General features: G+C 38.8%; 1 protein-coding gene across 2 annotated transcripts in view; it reads right to left on the bottom strand.

Annotated features, from left to right (window-relative positions):
- NPAS3 (neuronal PAS domain protein 3) overlaps positions 1 to 18,096 on the bottom strand; it is an 839,000-nt gene that overhangs the window by 335,103 nt on the left and 485,801 nt on the right. The window lies entirely within an intron of this gene.

The raw sequence follows: 18,096 nt of genomic DNA, 5'->3' as shown, positions 1-18,096 counted from the left end.
TTATAGTAATTATTTCTAAATTTGTATCTATAAATATAAATTAGCATATGCAGATTTTATGCAAATATCTGTCCTCTTTTTGCGTGTGTAAGCGGCCATCCAAATCTTGGTTCCTAGCCCCTCCCACTGTGCATAACCTAGTAGATTGAACTAAATAGTCCAATTCCAATGGCCATTCTCTGTCATTTGCTTTTGAATATCCCCAATAAATGAGCTGCTTCGCTGACAGGGAACCGAAGGTGCAAACATCAGAGAACCTTGTGGGATCTTAAACACATTTATTGTGGCATACACTTTTATGGGCTTTTCCCTTTCCCTGATGCCTTCCTCCCTAACCCTCCCCTTGCCAAGCCCCATGCTGCTCTCTTGTATTCTTTCCCAAGCATTTAAAGTGGTATGCAAATCACGATACGATTTATTTCCAAATGCACCACAATAAATCTACTACTCTTTTAAGGTGACTTGAAGTTGTTTTTCTGTAGCCAATTAAAATGGCTCCTCCTCAGAAGTATATGTGGGTGTGAAATTACAAAAACAAGGTAAAGTAACAAGGAGGCAGGCAACAGACAGTGGAACAACATGGAAGCACATGTGGGTGGGTATCTCATCCTTTTCATGATCTTCTGCCCCCATTATTCTTCCTAATCACTTATTTCACCTTGTCATCATGGCACTTGTCCTGTCATTCCACCCAGCCACTCAGTGCTCTGCCCAGCTCTTGTCTTTCCCATACACACACCATGGTGGCTTCCATTCTATTCCACAACCCTCTTGCTTTCCCCCCACAGATATATTCGTTCACAGCCGCGTAAATACTGCTGTCATTTTCATAACCCATTATTCCTGCCAATGGGCATCCTGTGTTATTCATTTAAACATGTAACCAAATTCTTAAAAACTTTGATGGCAGCAATGCCACCTTCAGTGTTGCTTCCAACTTTCAGAGGAATGAGGCTGGAAGACCAAAGCAAAATATGACTACATGGACCCTAATCGTAAGCATCCACAATTTACAAAACTCCACAACATCTTTTCTGCTTATATAAAGTGCAAGTTAAGACAAGATCCTTAATTTCTATGGTTTGGGGGGCATATGTGAATTGGTAAGAGGCATTTCTCTTTTGATCCTAGAATATGTTCATATTACCGTGCACTGAAAAATATAGTATGAACACAATAAGTACAATACCAGTTGTACAACACATTACAAGTATTCACAATGTTTCACATACTGAAGGAATGAAGCTGAGGGAAGAGTGACTCATAGCAAATAAGTTTGTGCTTGAGGTGAAACTTGAACTAGGAACTTTACGATTTACGACCCACCAGTTCTTAAATTGTTCGGCATCAGATCTACATTATTATTATTATTATTATTATTATTATTATTATTGTTGTTGTTGTTGTTGTTGCAATACAAGCCCTGAGGAGCTTACAATCTAAATATCAAAAGAGAGGAAAACAGAAAGGAAAATGGAGGTGAGGATAACTGTCAAAGAGTAAAAGCATGTTCCGTTACATGTAATTAAGCTTAATTTAGGAGAGAGGTGGGTAACTTTGGGTGATTTGTACACCAATTCCCTCCCCAACCCTGGATCCACCATGGGGCATACTCCCCCTGCTGCAACCTAAATTTGTCTGTTCTAAGACTCTGTAAAAGTTTGCCGGTGCATTTCACCCGCAAATTGTGATTTTTTTTCTGCCTTTTTTTCAGGTAAAAAGAAAAAAAATAGGGGTGGGACAATGGGGCCAACACTGGCGGCAGGCAGGGAGTGCATGTGGGCCATGTATTGACCACCCATGATTTAAGATGAGGATTATGTCAAAGGCATCACATAGTCATATTTTAAGTATCATTAAGAAAAAATGACAATGTGCACACATTCATAAAGGTTAGGGTTGGGTAAGAAAGTCACTCTGACACGTTGTTGTTACTACAGATTTCCCCAATTCATGTGGATCCAAACAAAATTTGTGGTCAGAAATCTTGTCAATGGGTGCATGTGTATACAAAAAATGTATGTATTTGAAAATATGCACACAAGAACGTCTACATTTGAAAAAGGTGCACATGTATATAGAAAAACAAATCCATATATCAAGCTTGACAGATCTTCCCATTCCTAATAGAGATATACCCTCTTTCATCTATAAAGATGCATTTATCATATAAGGATGGGTTATTCATGAGAGCCACCCAAATTATGTCCCATCCTAGTGGGCAGTGGAATATACAGCTTTAACATGCATCTGGAACTGATATCTGATGGATTGCCTGCTCCATGCAATATGTCACCTGGCCTGTCGTTAGCAATATCATCAGAAGGCCAGCATTTGGTGCCTCTATCTTCTGAAATGAGAAGCGTGGTTACCAGGAATAGGGCCTTTTTGGTAGTGACATCTCATTTATTGAACTGTTTCCCTCATCATTTTATCTTGCTCCAAACCTGGTTTAAAAGGTTTAAAATCAGTGAAATTCTGCGATATCACGAAAATAAGTATTAAATAGATCCATTACTCTATGGAAGGCACATCCTTAAAGACAGAAATTTGAGGCAGCTTTGTTGGTCTGATAAGGCCTGATAAATTACAATTGATCATAATTTTAAATATCTGCCATAAAATGGAATAAATAAGAAAAAATATTTAAATAGATAATACAGATTACATAATCTATGCCAAATTGCCAACATAGCGGCTAATTAATTATTTCTCTGGGGTAGTGTCTTATGAATTTGTTTTCCTCTGAGTCATAAAAAAGTAAACAATAAGTGTTTAACAATTAATAGGCTAAATTCTGCAAATGGATGTGGGTCAGGCAGTGAAAACATGTTTCATTCTGTGTTTCTGGTTCTCCATTTAATTTAGTGTGCTTCCTTAACCCTATTTAAATGGTCTTAAAATGGGCCTTGTTTACTATCAACAAAGACAAGCAGGGAAAATTTAGGCAAGAGGAGAGAGGTGTTAAATCTTGCAATTCAGCATGGGAAGCTATATTTTATCCAAGTCTGCAGAGATTGGATGGAATCCAATTTGCCATCGTTTAGTAAGAACCATTCTGCTTATGCTGTGTTCTTCTTCATTCTTATTCACTATTTACCCAATTATATCTATTCTTATTAGACCCCTGCTGAAGGCAGCAAGGCACTCTTAGTCATGGAAGTCCCATAGCGTAACTTAATCCTATTATCTCTAGATAAAACAGGGATGTATAGGGCTTTGAATGGCCAACTTTAGCATTACCCTCCCCCCCTTCCCATGAGGAAGAATGCTCTTCCCTATCCCTATGCCTGATGTAATTAAGATCTGGAAGTATAACCCATTCCAATCCTTATCCAGTATAACCATCACTGTCACTGCTGAGAAATGAACTACTGTTGTGATGCAAAGAGATGACACTTCAGTGACATTTGCTGATGTGTTCAGATTTTCCGATGCCATGGCACTATGTGGCTTATGGCTTCAAGATTTTAAAACGCTTGAATGATAAAAGGAGAGAAATGTATGAAAACAATTGATTACATTGACATTAATAATTTAAGATTTATATCACCATAAAGTATTGATGTGGTTTCACCTCTGCATTCAAGGACAATACCAGAATGTACATAATTATAAACAAAACAAAAAGATCGAACATAACGGTGGCTAACCAAGGCACAGCCATAACTGAGAAACTTCCCTTCTCTTCATCAAGCTTTGTGTGGGCTTGATGAGTGGAATGAAAACAGGCCTGCCTTCAGCACCCATTTTGTTCAGGCAAATGCCAGACGTCACAAGTTCAAACACAGCCTAACAGAGCTGACGCAAGTTGCTGAGACATCTCTTTTGCCTCCTTCTCCTCCTCCTCCTCCTCCTTTTTAAAAAACATTTTTTACATGGTGGCAGGCCACTTGGCAAAGTTAAGCACTGCCTAATGCTTCAGCCATCTACCATCTTCATTTTTTCAGAATGTCTCCTGGTCTTGACATAGCCTAGCTGTCCTGTCCATATAGTAAAAATGCGAAGAAAAAAATAGATCCCTTCCCACCAACACTTTGTATGCTTATGTAGGAAGGATGGAGGAGAGCAGAGTGTCTGACGTAGCAGGAAGGCAAGTAAGGCAACATGGGCAGTGGAGAGAGAGTGGACTGCCTGTGGTGTGGCAACACAGGGAATGTCTGGGGTTAGTACGTGAAAACAGAGTGACCAGGGCAGTGAGATGGGGGAAACAGAACAACCAGAGGAGTGCATGAGGAGGAGAGGATCCAGGGTTGCAGAGGGGGTATCCAGATGGCACCTTGCTCAGTGCCCCCTCAAACCTGGCACAAGATCTGAATGAAATTCATAATAATCATAGTTGGCAACATGCGGAAATACACGTTTATCACTCCCTCTAATAGCAAACTCAGTATCCCTATATCAACAAAAATAGAGCTTAAAAAGTACCATTAAGAAACAAGAGGATGCTCAGCATATCATCATGCTCAGGTTTCCAGAAGTACACACCTCCCCTTTAAAAAAAGAGGAGGAGGAGGAGGAGGAGGAGGAGGACGAGCAGGAGGAGGAGAAGAAGAAGAAGAAGAAGAAGAAGAAGAAGAAGAAGAAGAAGAAGAAGAAGAAGAAGAAGAAGAAGAAGAAGAAGAAGAAGAAGAAGACATTAGCCCGGCCCAATACAGACTATTTCATAATGTTGAGTGATACTTGGAACAGAAAAACGTAAAATGGTGGGTATGGCGGTGGGTAAGAGGGGATGTGAATTGGCCTTACGGCTTTTAGTATCCCATGGCTGCTTGGAACTCTGAATAGATATGGTCTGCGGATATACTGCATGTCCCACTTGTTTTACCCCTATGTTCAAGGTGGCTTTCAAGTCAAGAAAATACAACAATAAAATTCAAGAGAATAAGAGATCTCTCTCCCTGCCTCAGAAAAATTAACTGAGTGGATTGATAACAGAAGCTTGCTGAACAAATTTATCATTCAAAATGAAAACATCTATATCAAAGGGAATTGAACAATTAGACTAGCAGACCTGGAAGGAATCCAGTGGATCATCTAATTCCTTCCAAAACAGGACATTATACATCCATGTTATCTCTGACAGATGACTAACTTTTTCTTGAATGCCCACAAGGAAGGAAAGTGCATCAAGGCAGCACATTGCATTGCTAAACTACTCTTATAATTTGTGATTTCCTCTTCATGTTAAATAGCTAAACCCTTTACTGTAATTAAGAACAGAGTTACTAAATTTAATCATTTATACCCTGTCTCTAAAAAGAAATGCTCCCAAGGTGGCTTGCAAAATAACACAACACCAATGAAATCATAGTTCAAACTGTATCAAACAATTAAAAGCACATCAGAATGAAATATATACAGTAAGAGCTTGCATAAAATTGCTACTAAAATGGCATGTGGAATTAAAAGGTTTCAGAGAAGGGAAGACAGGGTGGTTGGAGTTACAGATGTCAGAGATATCCACCATGGATTCAAATGAGTTCAGATTTCTATGAAGCTGACCTGCAGATTCCGCGGTGGACTGGCTTCTTCAGAGTTGCACACACTTGCGGACTGTTGAGGGTTTTTTTTACTTTGGGGGTGGGGGTTAGCGCAAATGCACATTTGCAAACAGGAACAAAGTTTTTGTTGTACATCCTTTAAAAACCCTGATTCCATCAATGAGCAGATGACAGACAAAATCCGTACATCTCTAGTTGGAGTGTCCCAAGGAAAGGAGTTGCACAGCTACAGATTCATATTTCCCTATCTACAGCACCCTGTGTTTGCACTGCATACACATAGAACTCCTGTATGGGAGGGCTGCCCCAGTCATGCACAGGAAAAGATGTAGGTGCGAGTACAGAGTTTCATTGCGCACCAATGTATTATACTTGTAATGAATAAAATTTGAGTTGTACCGTTTCCATTTTGTGGTCTGGATTTTTGTTCCTGAAGGCACAGTTTGCCAAAATCTCGGTAAACCTTTACATTGACCAATCTCAGTGCTTACAGATGCATGCATGGAGACAATCTGTTTTCAGACCTCCAGGAAGCACCAGTGTTTCTTGCCCTATCCATCAGTGAATAGGGCACATAATTGTTGCTGTTCTTTTTTTTTTTTTACATCATTTTAGATACCTCTAAATATCCCCCACCCTTCCTCACTCTTAAACATTTCCCATCTCCTACAAGCTTTTCTCATAGGTATATTATGCTATTCTTTAAACTTTTTACATCCTTCTTAAATTGTGGTGCATGGAAGTGAACTCAGTAGTACTTTCAAAGCAGTCTAAGTAGGGTTGAGCAGAATGGTACGGGAGGCAGGCCTTTGTCATCAGATCTGTCATTATATTGCACACTTTAGGTATGCAAGGTCCAACTCCTTACATAAACACCAGCTTCCCCTAACTTGGTGCTTTCCAGATGCGTTGGTCTGCAATTCCCAACATTCCAAGCCCGGCTGGAAATGATGAGAGTTGCAGTCCAACCTATCTGGAGGGCCCCAGGTTGGGGAATGCTGTATAACTGGATACCATTACATAGTTAAGGGACTTTGCTGTTTTGGACCGTTTCAACATACTTTGAGCAATGCATTTAATTTTCAGTCTATTATTTTCCAACCATTCAAAGTAATATTCTTCTGCTAGATATAGCATATCAATTGGACCAGATCAAATGGGGGTTGTTTATATACTGAAGCACCCATTACGCTGAGGTTATTATGCTACCTTCTACATTTTCTTCAAAGGTGAAACGTCTATTTCATTTTAATAATTAAAACGTTGAGATTTCCAGTCAAAAATCTCGCGCAGTGCAGACTGCTTTATGTACCATGAGTTTAACTGTATGGTTTCCAGGTGCTGAAGATAACTGGCTGCAATCCTCTAATTTAGAAACTAAGGTGCAATCCTATGCATGTTTAGATAGAAAAGAATCCTATATCTCCAAGCATCCCTCAAGCAACCATGCTGGCTGAGGCATGCTGGAAGCTGTAGGACTTTTTCTGTATGAACATGCATAAGATGCTATCGTGATATTTGTACAGAATGACCCCCACACACTTTGCTTTTTAAGTACTCATTCTGATGCCATGTTATTTTACAGCAGCAACAAACTCCTACATCAGTTCCCAAAACATTTTACATATTTGAAGGTAAGCATTAAATGTTATGTTACCAGCATTTCTGAATGGTGTAAAACACAAAGATCTAGTTCTGTGTAAACATGTATAAGATTGGGGTTTAAACATAGACTGTTAAGACTTTTGCTGTTCTATGTTGACTTATGACAGTGCCCATGACCACCAGTCTTTCTTAGGTATTGTCGCCATAGATTTTCTGGCTAGGGGGTCTGACAGGACTAATTATCATCCCCATTGCAATAAGGGGTCAAACAGCTGTTGTTCTGAAACACAACCATGGAATGTAATGGTATCTAATGATCCCTCTGTCACCATTTTCTAGCAAGATACAAAATGTATTAGGAGTATTTATTTTATTGATTTATTTATTTTATTGATTTATTACATTTTTATACCGCCCAATAGTCAAAGCTCTCTGGGAGGTTCACAAAAATTAAAACCATGAAGAGCATAAAAACAACCAACAAATTTAAAACAGAAATACAAAATACTATATAAAAAGCACAACCAGAATAAAACCATACAGCAAAAATTAATATACTGTATTTCTTCGATTGTAAGACACACACTAATTTCAGTACCACCAACAGAAAAAAAAAAACTTAAGACACACCCACAATTCTAAGACGCACCCCATTTTTAGAGATGTTTATATGGGGGGGAAAGTGTGTCTTAGAATCGAAGAAATAGGGTAGGTTAAAATATGAGATTAAAACAGCAAAGTTTAAATTTAAGTTAAATTAGGTGTTAAAATACTGAGAAAATAAAAAGGTCTTCAGCTGGCGACAGAAAGAAAACAATGTAGGTGCCAAGTGAACCTCTTTGGGAAGCTTGTTCCACAACCGGGGTGCCACAGCAGAGAAGGACCCCTGTGGATGATCTTAAGTATAAGATCTTAAGTATAAGAAGCTACCTTATGCCAAGTCAATCCAATGGTCCATCTAATTATCTACACTGACTGAATGCAACTCTCTGTGGTTTTTGGCAGGAGCCTTTCCCGGTCCTACCTGGACATCCCAGCAGTAAAATCTAGACCCTCATGTATGCAAAACATATGCTTTATAATTGAGCTATGGTCTTTCCCTGTTGAATAGGACCAGTAGTATTTATTTATTTGAGACACTTATACCCCACCGTTCAGGACAAGAAACACACCCGAAGGTGGCTTACAAGAATTTAAAAATAAAGATAATAGCTTAAATAGAATTAAAATAAATCAAATCACCAGATAAAAAACAGAAATAGATAATCAACAGAGAGAAAATCAGTAAAAATAAGTGAAATAGAAAGTTATTAAGATTGCTTAAAGGCAAATTCATACAAGGCCATGGGTACTTATTTAAAGAGAGCATTCCACAGATGTGGGGCCATCACACACACAAAAGTTCCATGTGTAATACATACATGAGAGATGGAGAACTGCCTGCACTTGGTTCTGGACAGAAGGCATTCTGAGTTACTAAATAATTTGTATGAATGGGACTTTCAATATCTATGAATGTGTCTTCCTTCTCTCTCCCTTATAAACCTCTCCTCCCATTCCGTTCCTCTCTTGTTCCCATTCACACACATCCTAGCTTTGTTTTCTCTTCAGTCTTTTGAGCTCAAACATTCCTCTCTATCCTTGCAGTTTGACTGGAATTGAGATGAGTCTGACAACAGCATTCTAGCTGGGTGTTGGTGATGCCTGGCTTACAGTAGTTTGTTTTTCTGAGGGCGGAACTTTTCAGTTAAGTTAGATTCTGGGTCAAAAATATTTGAATTTCTGGGATAAGGAGATGTATCTCCACCAAAGATACTTTCAGTGTATCTGAAATTGCCTGATAAGTCTAAAGGGCTCAGTAAGACAAAGACAACATTATATGTCTTCTAGGGATTTTGATTCAAGTTTAGAGGGTTGTTGCTTGGGTCTGACAACCACAGACAACATTTCTGGAAGAGGACCGGCAAAGGAAAATAAGGTGACAAAGATTCTCCACCAAGTATTCTAGGAGCCAATGTTAGTTTAAAGAAGTTCAGGGTGGTAGATTAATATTTATTTGCTTCTGCTGCTTATTCCACTCATAACTCTCTACTTAATTGGTTAGTTAATTTATGGAATCAAATCTAGATCACTGAAATTGACAAGCGGTCACTGAAGAAAGGATATTACAGTTTAAATGCACGAAAGATAGCAGTAGAAATGATATATATTCTGCTATTAAGCAAGTTATCATAAAGTAAATTACAGTGAGTATGGATTGAATGTGAACATCATGTTTCCTCATCAGTCCTGGTAATACCCAACGCCTATTATCTTGCCTGAATCCTGGCAAGGCATACATCTTTGTGGATAATATATTCAATTTTGTGTTTAGCTAGAACAAAATATTTTGGCATATTAACACAAGTATGTATAATCATAGATAATCATACCAAAGTCTGTAATCCTGAAAAATAAAAAGGAGCTAGTAATTCACAACAAAGAATGTGAAGATTACAGTCAATCAGATCAATCCCAGATCAAACCTTATGCACAATGGTGCAGCTCTGTGTAAATTCCTATTGCTGCCCAAACGCAGCAGTCACAGGAGCGCCACGTGTACATTGCAGCACATGCAAATTTTGCTTTTAAGGCTAAGGGCTAACTACATGTTACACTTACTTCCTGGGATGATTTGCTACACTTACAGGCATGGGGATGGTTTTTTTGGGGGGGGAATCACAGCATTCCCCAGCCATGACCTATAAAACTCAGCCCCTCCTGCAACTGCAAGTGATAGTAAAAAAAGAAAAGAAAAAAGGCCTCCACTGACACCAATGAGGGCTTCTTTGCTATTGCTGATTTTTGTGCAGAAGGTCTGAATTTTCAGTGGATCATGGCTGGGGAGGGAAGGGATAAGACTCTCCTACCCACTTGCTTTCCCCACTCCCATCACTACCCTGCTCTTGTAATAAAGGTAAGAAAAAAGAGATATAGGCCATTTCTACACGAGGCAATTATCATGTGCTCGTGACTGGTCATGGAAGTTTGTGGGTCTTTTGCACAACACTGTCATCCTCCAGGGCACTTCCCACTCTTTTCTTTATCGTGTTGGTTTTCGTGATGACGAAAGTCCAGCCTTTTTCCTCCTACTGCAATGGACCACTTTAACTCTACAGTGTACTGATGTCATGGCGGATTATCGCAAATAATACAAAAGTGCCATCTAGTGGCTTTATAATGAAACATATAGACCTTGCCAAGGAAAAAAGAAGGAAAAAGGACTCCATCTAATCCCTCAAGGAATTTGGAAGCAGAAGCTCTGTTAAAGTTGCGGGATTTTTGCCTGGTGTAGAAATGCTTATAGCTACATATTACAAACTAACCATAACGTCTAATTTGGCCTTAAGTTATAATGGAAAAAAAGACTAGAGCATAATAAAGGAAAGGAACCTCTCGTGCAAGCACTTGAGTCATTGCTGACTCCTAGAGGGATGCCTGCTTTCGCTGATGTTTTCTTGGCAGATTTGTAGCGGGATGGTTTGCCATTGCCTTCCCCAGTCATAGTTACCTTTCCCCCAGCTAGCTGGGTACTCATTTTTCTCAGGCTGAGTCGACCTCAGCCGGCTGCCTGAGAACCAGCTTCCACTGGGATCGAACTCAGGCCGTGGGGAGAATTTCGGCTGCAGTAACTTTCGCTTACCACTCTGCGCCACACAAGGCTCTAGAACATAATAAAGGACTATGTATAATGGAAATGTATTCGTATTCTGAGTTGTCAACTAGAATTTTACAATGTAGATTTGTGGGTTTAAATCTACTTGAGTATAGCAAAAAAAAATTATTGTAGGGGACAGTAATTAAGAAAGCTTCAGTATACCTAGTACAGATTCTTGTTTCCAGCTGCAACCATTGGAAGGAAGCGTACCGCAGCACAAAACAATAATGGGCTAAAGTATTCCCTGTCTTTCACTTCCAGATGATTCAGCTCGACTATCTAGTCATTGTAACAGGGGTGGGCAAAACGTTCAGAAATGAAGTCTACCAGAAAATATTGCCATCACACATTCAGTAAAAGCTAGGATTGTCAGATTTCTGCCAATAGTCTATGCATCATAGTTTGTGATTTTTTTTCACCATCACTGCAACATGATATTTCTACCATGTTCACATTCATTTAACCCTTTACTTAATTATGCATTGGGACTGATTATCCTATATATAGAAAAAGTATTCCACTTCCACAAGTCGGGGTGGGGGGGAATCCTGGAAGCTGCTTTAAACCTGCTGCCTTTAATGTTGCTGTGGTTCCTAGATATTTCATGTAAAATAGCTAGGCTGTATTCACTTTCTCAATCAATTCATGTATTATTATTTTTGCATCGTATTTCCCCTTCCTCTACCAATCTCATTTCTAAGCTGAAAGACTTTTAGCCTCTCCTCATAAGGAAGCCTTCCCACCGATCATTTGTTTTTGACAGTTTCTATGCCTTTTCCAGCTTCTGTGTAATCTTCTGAGATAGCAATGCCAGATCCTTATGGACATGGGTGCCCCATTTATTTATGAAAGAATGTTTTATCTAGCCTTTAGGCTGCAGTCCTATACCCACTTACTTGGTAATAAGCTCCATTGAATTGAGTGGGAGTGGGACTGACTTCTGAGTAGACATATCTAGGATTACACTGTTACATCACAATCCTGCAACAGGGGATTAAAATGGGGGATTTCCTCTCCCCTAGGACTGCCTGCACCCATGGAAAACTGCACCTTCACTGGGCAATCTCACCTATGGGGTTTCTTATTTACAGCAAATATTTGTATTTCAGGGCCTAAGGAACTCTCAGGATTCCAAAACCTGACCCTTTTCCACAGCAATAAATTATGTTAAGAATACTTTCAAACCTTCTAGTAGTTGGTATAAGAGGCCGAAGTAGGAGATGGGCACCAACACTCCAGACAAGGGATATTTCATACATAAAGGATTATGAATATTTGTTTTGGGGTTTTCAAAAGACTGCTTAGGGAGCACTCTTAAGTACTTAGAGATACTGTTGCTGCTGCAAGCCTTCTGTTGACTTCTTTTACCTCAGACCAAATTCCCTAGACCTCCAACCCAGCCAAATTATTATTGTTATTATTATATTTATTTATATCCCGCCTTTTCCCCAGTACTGGGACTCATACTTACTCAACAAATACCCTCACACTTAGTCAGAAATAATGTGCCTAGTACAAGGCTGCTTCTGTCTCGCATTTAACTAAGGAGTCATTTGGTCCTCTGTCCTGTTCCACTAAGTTCCTTTGAAGACCATGTACCCATTCTTGCATATTATAATCGGCATACTCAAGGAAGTTTCCTCCCAGTCATTTCAAAACAGTATTCCTATGACACTAAAGTTCCTGCTGTTGTATTTTTGGCTACTTGAGCAGTTTATCTGGGCTTTTACAGCCTGTTTGTATAGCCTTCTTCTGGTAAGGGCAGCCTCTTGGCACAATACAGCCACCTGCTCCCTCTTTCTGATCCTCACCAGCCATGTATATGCTTATTCCACAGAGAAAGAATAGATTAATATTCAGCTATTCACTTTCTCCTCAGCTTTCTCTGGGCCCATTCACATGACACTGAGGGCTCTATGGTTAGGTTAACCATGGTTTTCTGTTGTTAGCACTAACCACAAGCTCACACACAACACTGTTAACCCTGTCCGGTTCTCAGTTTCCTTAACCTCACACTAACCACAAAGCAGTTAGATGACCGCCTGAGTCGTCTGAATGCTCCGCCCCATATCCCATCAGCCCTTGCACTAAGAGAGCTGGCAGTTGCATGATTTAGGCCATTTAAGCCACTCTATACTGCTAGCTCTATGATTTCAGCCCCTTAACCACAGGTGTGTGTCAGACGACATAAGCCAAAGTTAATGCTGCTAACCCTACTGCAAGTTAGTGAAGTCGACCACAATGTGGTTCACGGAAGCACCTGGTTAAGGAAAATGCATGTCAGATGACACCATTAACCCTGCTGCTTAATCAAAAACCCTTAACTAGTATGTTGTCTGAACAGGGCCTTTGGGTGCTTTTAGAACACCGCACACCAAGCAGCAGACCTTCTTCCCCCCTCTCCACAGACTCACTCTGAACTGCCAATTGTCAATTTCTTAAATGACCTTTACCATCTAGCTAGAATCCCCAGCCAATCAGAAACAAATTTACCCCCATCTAACAACATTCAAAGTTATTGTCTCTCAATCCCACTTCAGAATGTCACCCAGCAAGTATTACACTGTAATACTTTGACTGTAACAAAACAAGGCCTCAGGCTTACTTAGATACATTGTAGCCTCACAGAGGACACACAAGTAAACAATATTTATTTATTTGTTTAAAAAAATTATATCCTGCCCTATATCATTAAGATCTCAGAGCGACGTACAAATAAAAACATACAGTATAAAACAATAAATATGCACAGTTAAAAACAAATTAGACCATGATCCAAGTTAAAACAATATATAATTTAAAAGCAGTAAAAGCAGTTAAAACAGTTAAAACAATGTGCCAGTGAGTTTAACCATCAAAGGCTTTGTTTAAAAACCATGATTTTACATAACAACAATTATATTCAGGCCATTTCTTCAGAACATGTGCACTCAGAAGTAAGTCCTGCTTTTCTTCCAGATAAGTTAGTATATTATTGAAGCCTTAATGCACAAGCAAATAATAAATTACATGTAGATTCATTTCTTGAAATCTTGCAAAAAATGAAGCAAAAAGGACAAAATATTCTACTAAAAAAACCTTATATTTTTAGGCATGGGGTTGAGGATAGTTTAGATTGTTGCTTGCTCCATCTTTCTCATACCATCTCTCAATTTCAAACATTCTTGATCGTTACAGATACCAATTAAATGCATGAATAATGAAAATGATAACATTTTACATTCTAACTGGGAACAGATTATAGGAATGGTTTGAATCTGACACCGATTAGTAGTCTACTTCAAAAATCCCATTTGAATAATCAAATGGTATTTTGCCTTGGCTGGTTTTAAAAAGCTATTTATACCATTCAGCAACTCTCTTCTAATGAGCCTTTTAATTCCTTGAGGGAGTTCCACTGCTGTTATCAACTCAACAAAAATCAATTTCAGGATATCTACAAATTAAAAATATCATAAAAAACACCCTTTTGGTCTCCAAAGGTCTCAACTTGCAAAAGATATTGACATCATCATACTCGCCTGTGTGAGGACTGCAGAACTACTGAAACATAATAAGCTTATTACCATCAAAAATAGTTTCTGCTAAATGATTTAAATGTATGCCAAAACAAGTGAATATGTATAAAAACTGCAGAACTATGAGGCTAACATTTAAAAGGTATCCAACTGTGTCCAACTGCACATGCAATGGACTTTGCTAGTGGAAAGGATTCCTCCTTCAACTGCAGCCCACCCCAATCTACTCCAGAGGGTTGGGGGCATTCTGGAGCAGATATGGTGGGGTGCAGGGGAGAGAGGAAAGGGGAGAACCATTGAGCAAGTGGAAGTTTGCCTATGTAATGTTGGATGTAATCCTATGTTTCTACACTTGAAAAGGAAATTAAAGATTTGTACCACCTGACATAGTACAATCAGCACAATCCTATGTTGTATATTTACTCAGGTGTAAGTCCCACTGAGTTGAATGGAGCTTAATTCCAGGCAATACAGAACTGCAGCTTAATAGAATATGGTTGAACAGCTGGGAAGAACTGTGTCACAACCTCTAAGTGGTACAGGTTGTGACATCCACGTGAACACATTCAACACAGTTACAATGATTGACATCTGAAGGAAGCACAAAATAGAGGTTTGTGTAGAAGATGCAATATTCCCCAAACAATAGAAATACATTACTAAATGTTGTAGTGACTGTGCACAAACACAAATTCATGTTTTATACACACAAAAGAGTGCACTTGGAAAAGAAACCCTAGTCAGAAGGCTCAGGAAGGCTGCCTTTATTGTTTTATCATCATAAAAAAGAGCCTGAGTGTACCTCTTTTGAAATGCTCTTTTCTTAAATTGCACTTCTTTTTTCTCCTCTTGTATCTTTCTGTCTTTTCAGTCTGAAGTTTAACCTTTTCACTTTCTGGAGGGCTGCCAAGCAGATGCTGGCAAGGAATGGACAAACCTGCTAACAGTTCACCCTTAAGAAAACAAAGGTGATCAGGTACCACATTTTTGAGAGAACTGTTTGGATGGGATTTTCATGGATTATCATAGATCAGAAACTTACAGAAGGAGTCAGCATGTCAAGTTTACTGAGAGAAGAGGCAAGCAGCTTATTCAAGCATTCCATGAGTTTTATTTAGCATAACCCCTTCTGCTCCGTAGCATAAAAAAGGCTTTTATAGCCTTATCGAGACACATACTCTTCGTCTATTAAAAGGGAATTAGCTTTTAGGATAATGGCTTTCTTGGCCCCCAGAATATTTAAAGCATAGATGTTTCTAACTTGAAGCTGTAAGAATACCCTCACACCCCAATCTTCAAGTAATTCATACAGATAAAGAACTATTCACTTACAGTATAAACCTATGCATTTCTTCTCAGATGTGTGTGCCACTGAGAACAATGGGACTTACTATGGAACAAGTGTATATCAGATTGCAGTCTACATTTTGAGAAAAGTTGTATATTGCTGTCTCTCCCTCACCTCCAAGTATGTGAATATATAAAAATTCATAGGGGTCCAACTGTTCAAATCCATTTTTGACCATTTCATATTCATATATATATATATATATATATATATATATATATATATATATATTGTTTTTTGTTCTTGTATTTATACTCCACCTATGGTCCTACACCAGAAATTGTCAAAGGTAGTAGAAGATGCTGAACATTGAAATGCTGAACACAGAGATGCTGAACAGAGGGATGACGCTGACTGCTTTACAATACTGATCACCATCCAGGAAGGACAGATTCCCCTACTCCATTATACAGGTGACCATCTATTTGGTAGGTACATATATGGCCCTAATCCAGCAAGGGACACTCAATGAATTGTCTAAGGAACTAGATGTAGATTGCTGTGCATGGTTCACATTGTGCATTAGCAGCCAATCCAGCAGAAGTTCTACTTATGGAAGCAGGTTCCTGTGCATGGGTCACCACTGCTGGATTAGCATTCTGTTTATAAATTCATACATTATATTATCAGATAGAAGATGCTATACTGCATAGCTAAAATATGTTTAATTTCTCTATCAATGCATGTTGTATAGCAATTGATATTTATCAATTGCTGAAAAAGAGCTCCAAATAACCATTGATATTGGAAAGCTATAATCCTATATATTTGGGCTGCTTGCATTACGTTGAAGTCAACGAGACTTAAGAATTGTACGCAAGATTGTAGACTAGTAGTGCAATCTTATACATGTCTACTGAGAAGTAAGTCCCATTTAATTCAATGGGGCTTACTCCCAGTTAAAGTGGTATAGGAGCGCAGCCTAAGGGTTTAAAACAATGCTAATTGCATATTTTCACTGATGCAAGTAGACCAGGTGTGATCAAATTTAAACACAAATAAATAAATAAATAATTCATCCAATTTCCAACAACCTGCAATATGCTTTCTAATAGTTGATACAAAGTCATCAGGGAGATTTCCCAGGCTATGTATGTGTGGTGTATGTGTGTATTTGTGTATCTCGTAACTCTACTCTGAAAAGTTACAGAATGGCAACCAAAAGAAAGTTATTTCAAGCAAAATCTGTACAAAATATGTTATGAAACCAGCTGTGTTAGTGGTACAGCATTTAATGACACAAAATCTGAGGTATAAATTCCCATGAAGCTTTGTTTCTGAGAAAATGGAAATTTAAACATCCAAACGGTTAACAAAATAATTATATCTCAAAACTGAAATATGTTGTTTATTCGTTCAGTTGTTTCTGACTCTTCGTGACTTCATGGACCAGCCCACGCCAGAGCTTTCTGTCGGCTGTCACCACCCCCAGCTCCCCCAAGGTTAAGTCTGTCACCTCCAGAATATCATCTATCCATCTTGCCCTTGGTCGGCCCCTCTTCCTTTTGCCTTCCACTTTCCCTAGCATCAGCCTCTTCTCCAGGGTATCCTGTCTTCTCATTATGTGGCCAAAGTACTTCAGTTTTGCCTTTAATACCATTCCCTCAAGTGAGCAGTCTGGCTTTATTTCCTGGAGTATGGACTGGTTTGATCTTCTTGCAGTCCACGGCACTCTCAGAATTTTCCTCCAACACCACAGTTCAAAAGCATCTATCTTCCTTCACTCAGCCTTCCTTATGGTCCAGCTCTCGCAGCCATAGGTTACTAGGGGGAATACCATTGCTTTAACTATGCGGACCTTTGTTGTCAGTGTGGTGTCTCTGCTCTTAACTATTTTATCAAGATTTGTCATTGCTCTCCTCCCAAGAAGTAAACGTCTTCTGATTTCCTGGCTGCAGTCAGCGTCTGCAGTAATTTTTGCGCCCAGAAATACAAAGTCTGTCACTGCCTCCACGTTTTCTCCCTCTATTTGCCAGTTATCAATCAAGCTAGTTGCCATAATCTTTTTTTATATCCATCATTTTATAATTAGAACAATGATCAAAGGTTTACAACTATAGAAATAGCACCTGATATAATTTCAGAACAACTATTTACAACTTCCAGTTGTTTTTATATTGCTCTTATTTTAGCATGTTATATATTTTTTATTGATGATATAGCAGAGGCAAAACAAAAGTGTTTTTTTTTACCATTTTATAGAAGTCAAACAGAGGTTCATTTCACTAGGGGAGGAATATAAAAGGAAAGGCTGTGGGGGGGGTAATACGTGTGCAAAACAATTGATGTAACAAGTAAAAACACACTTCAAGGGAAAGTCTTTAAGCTGCTGTCTCTGCCATTTCCTATTCAAAGTTTATAAAATGCCCTGAACATTCTAATCATAATAAAATCCAAACTATCTGTCCCAGCCTCATGAAATCT

The sequence above is a fragment of the Elgaria multicarinata genome, chromosome 2 (assembly GCF_023053635.1).
Source record: "Elgaria multicarinata webbii isolate HBS135686 ecotype San Diego chromosome 2, rElgMul1.1.pri, whole genome shotgun sequence".
In the NCBI taxonomy this organism is placed as follows: domain Eukaryota; kingdom Metazoa; phylum Chordata; class Lepidosauria; order Squamata; family Anguidae; genus Elgaria; species Elgaria multicarinata.
Note: the sequence above shows the minus strand (reverse complement) of the source record. Positions and strands in the feature narration are given on the sequence as shown.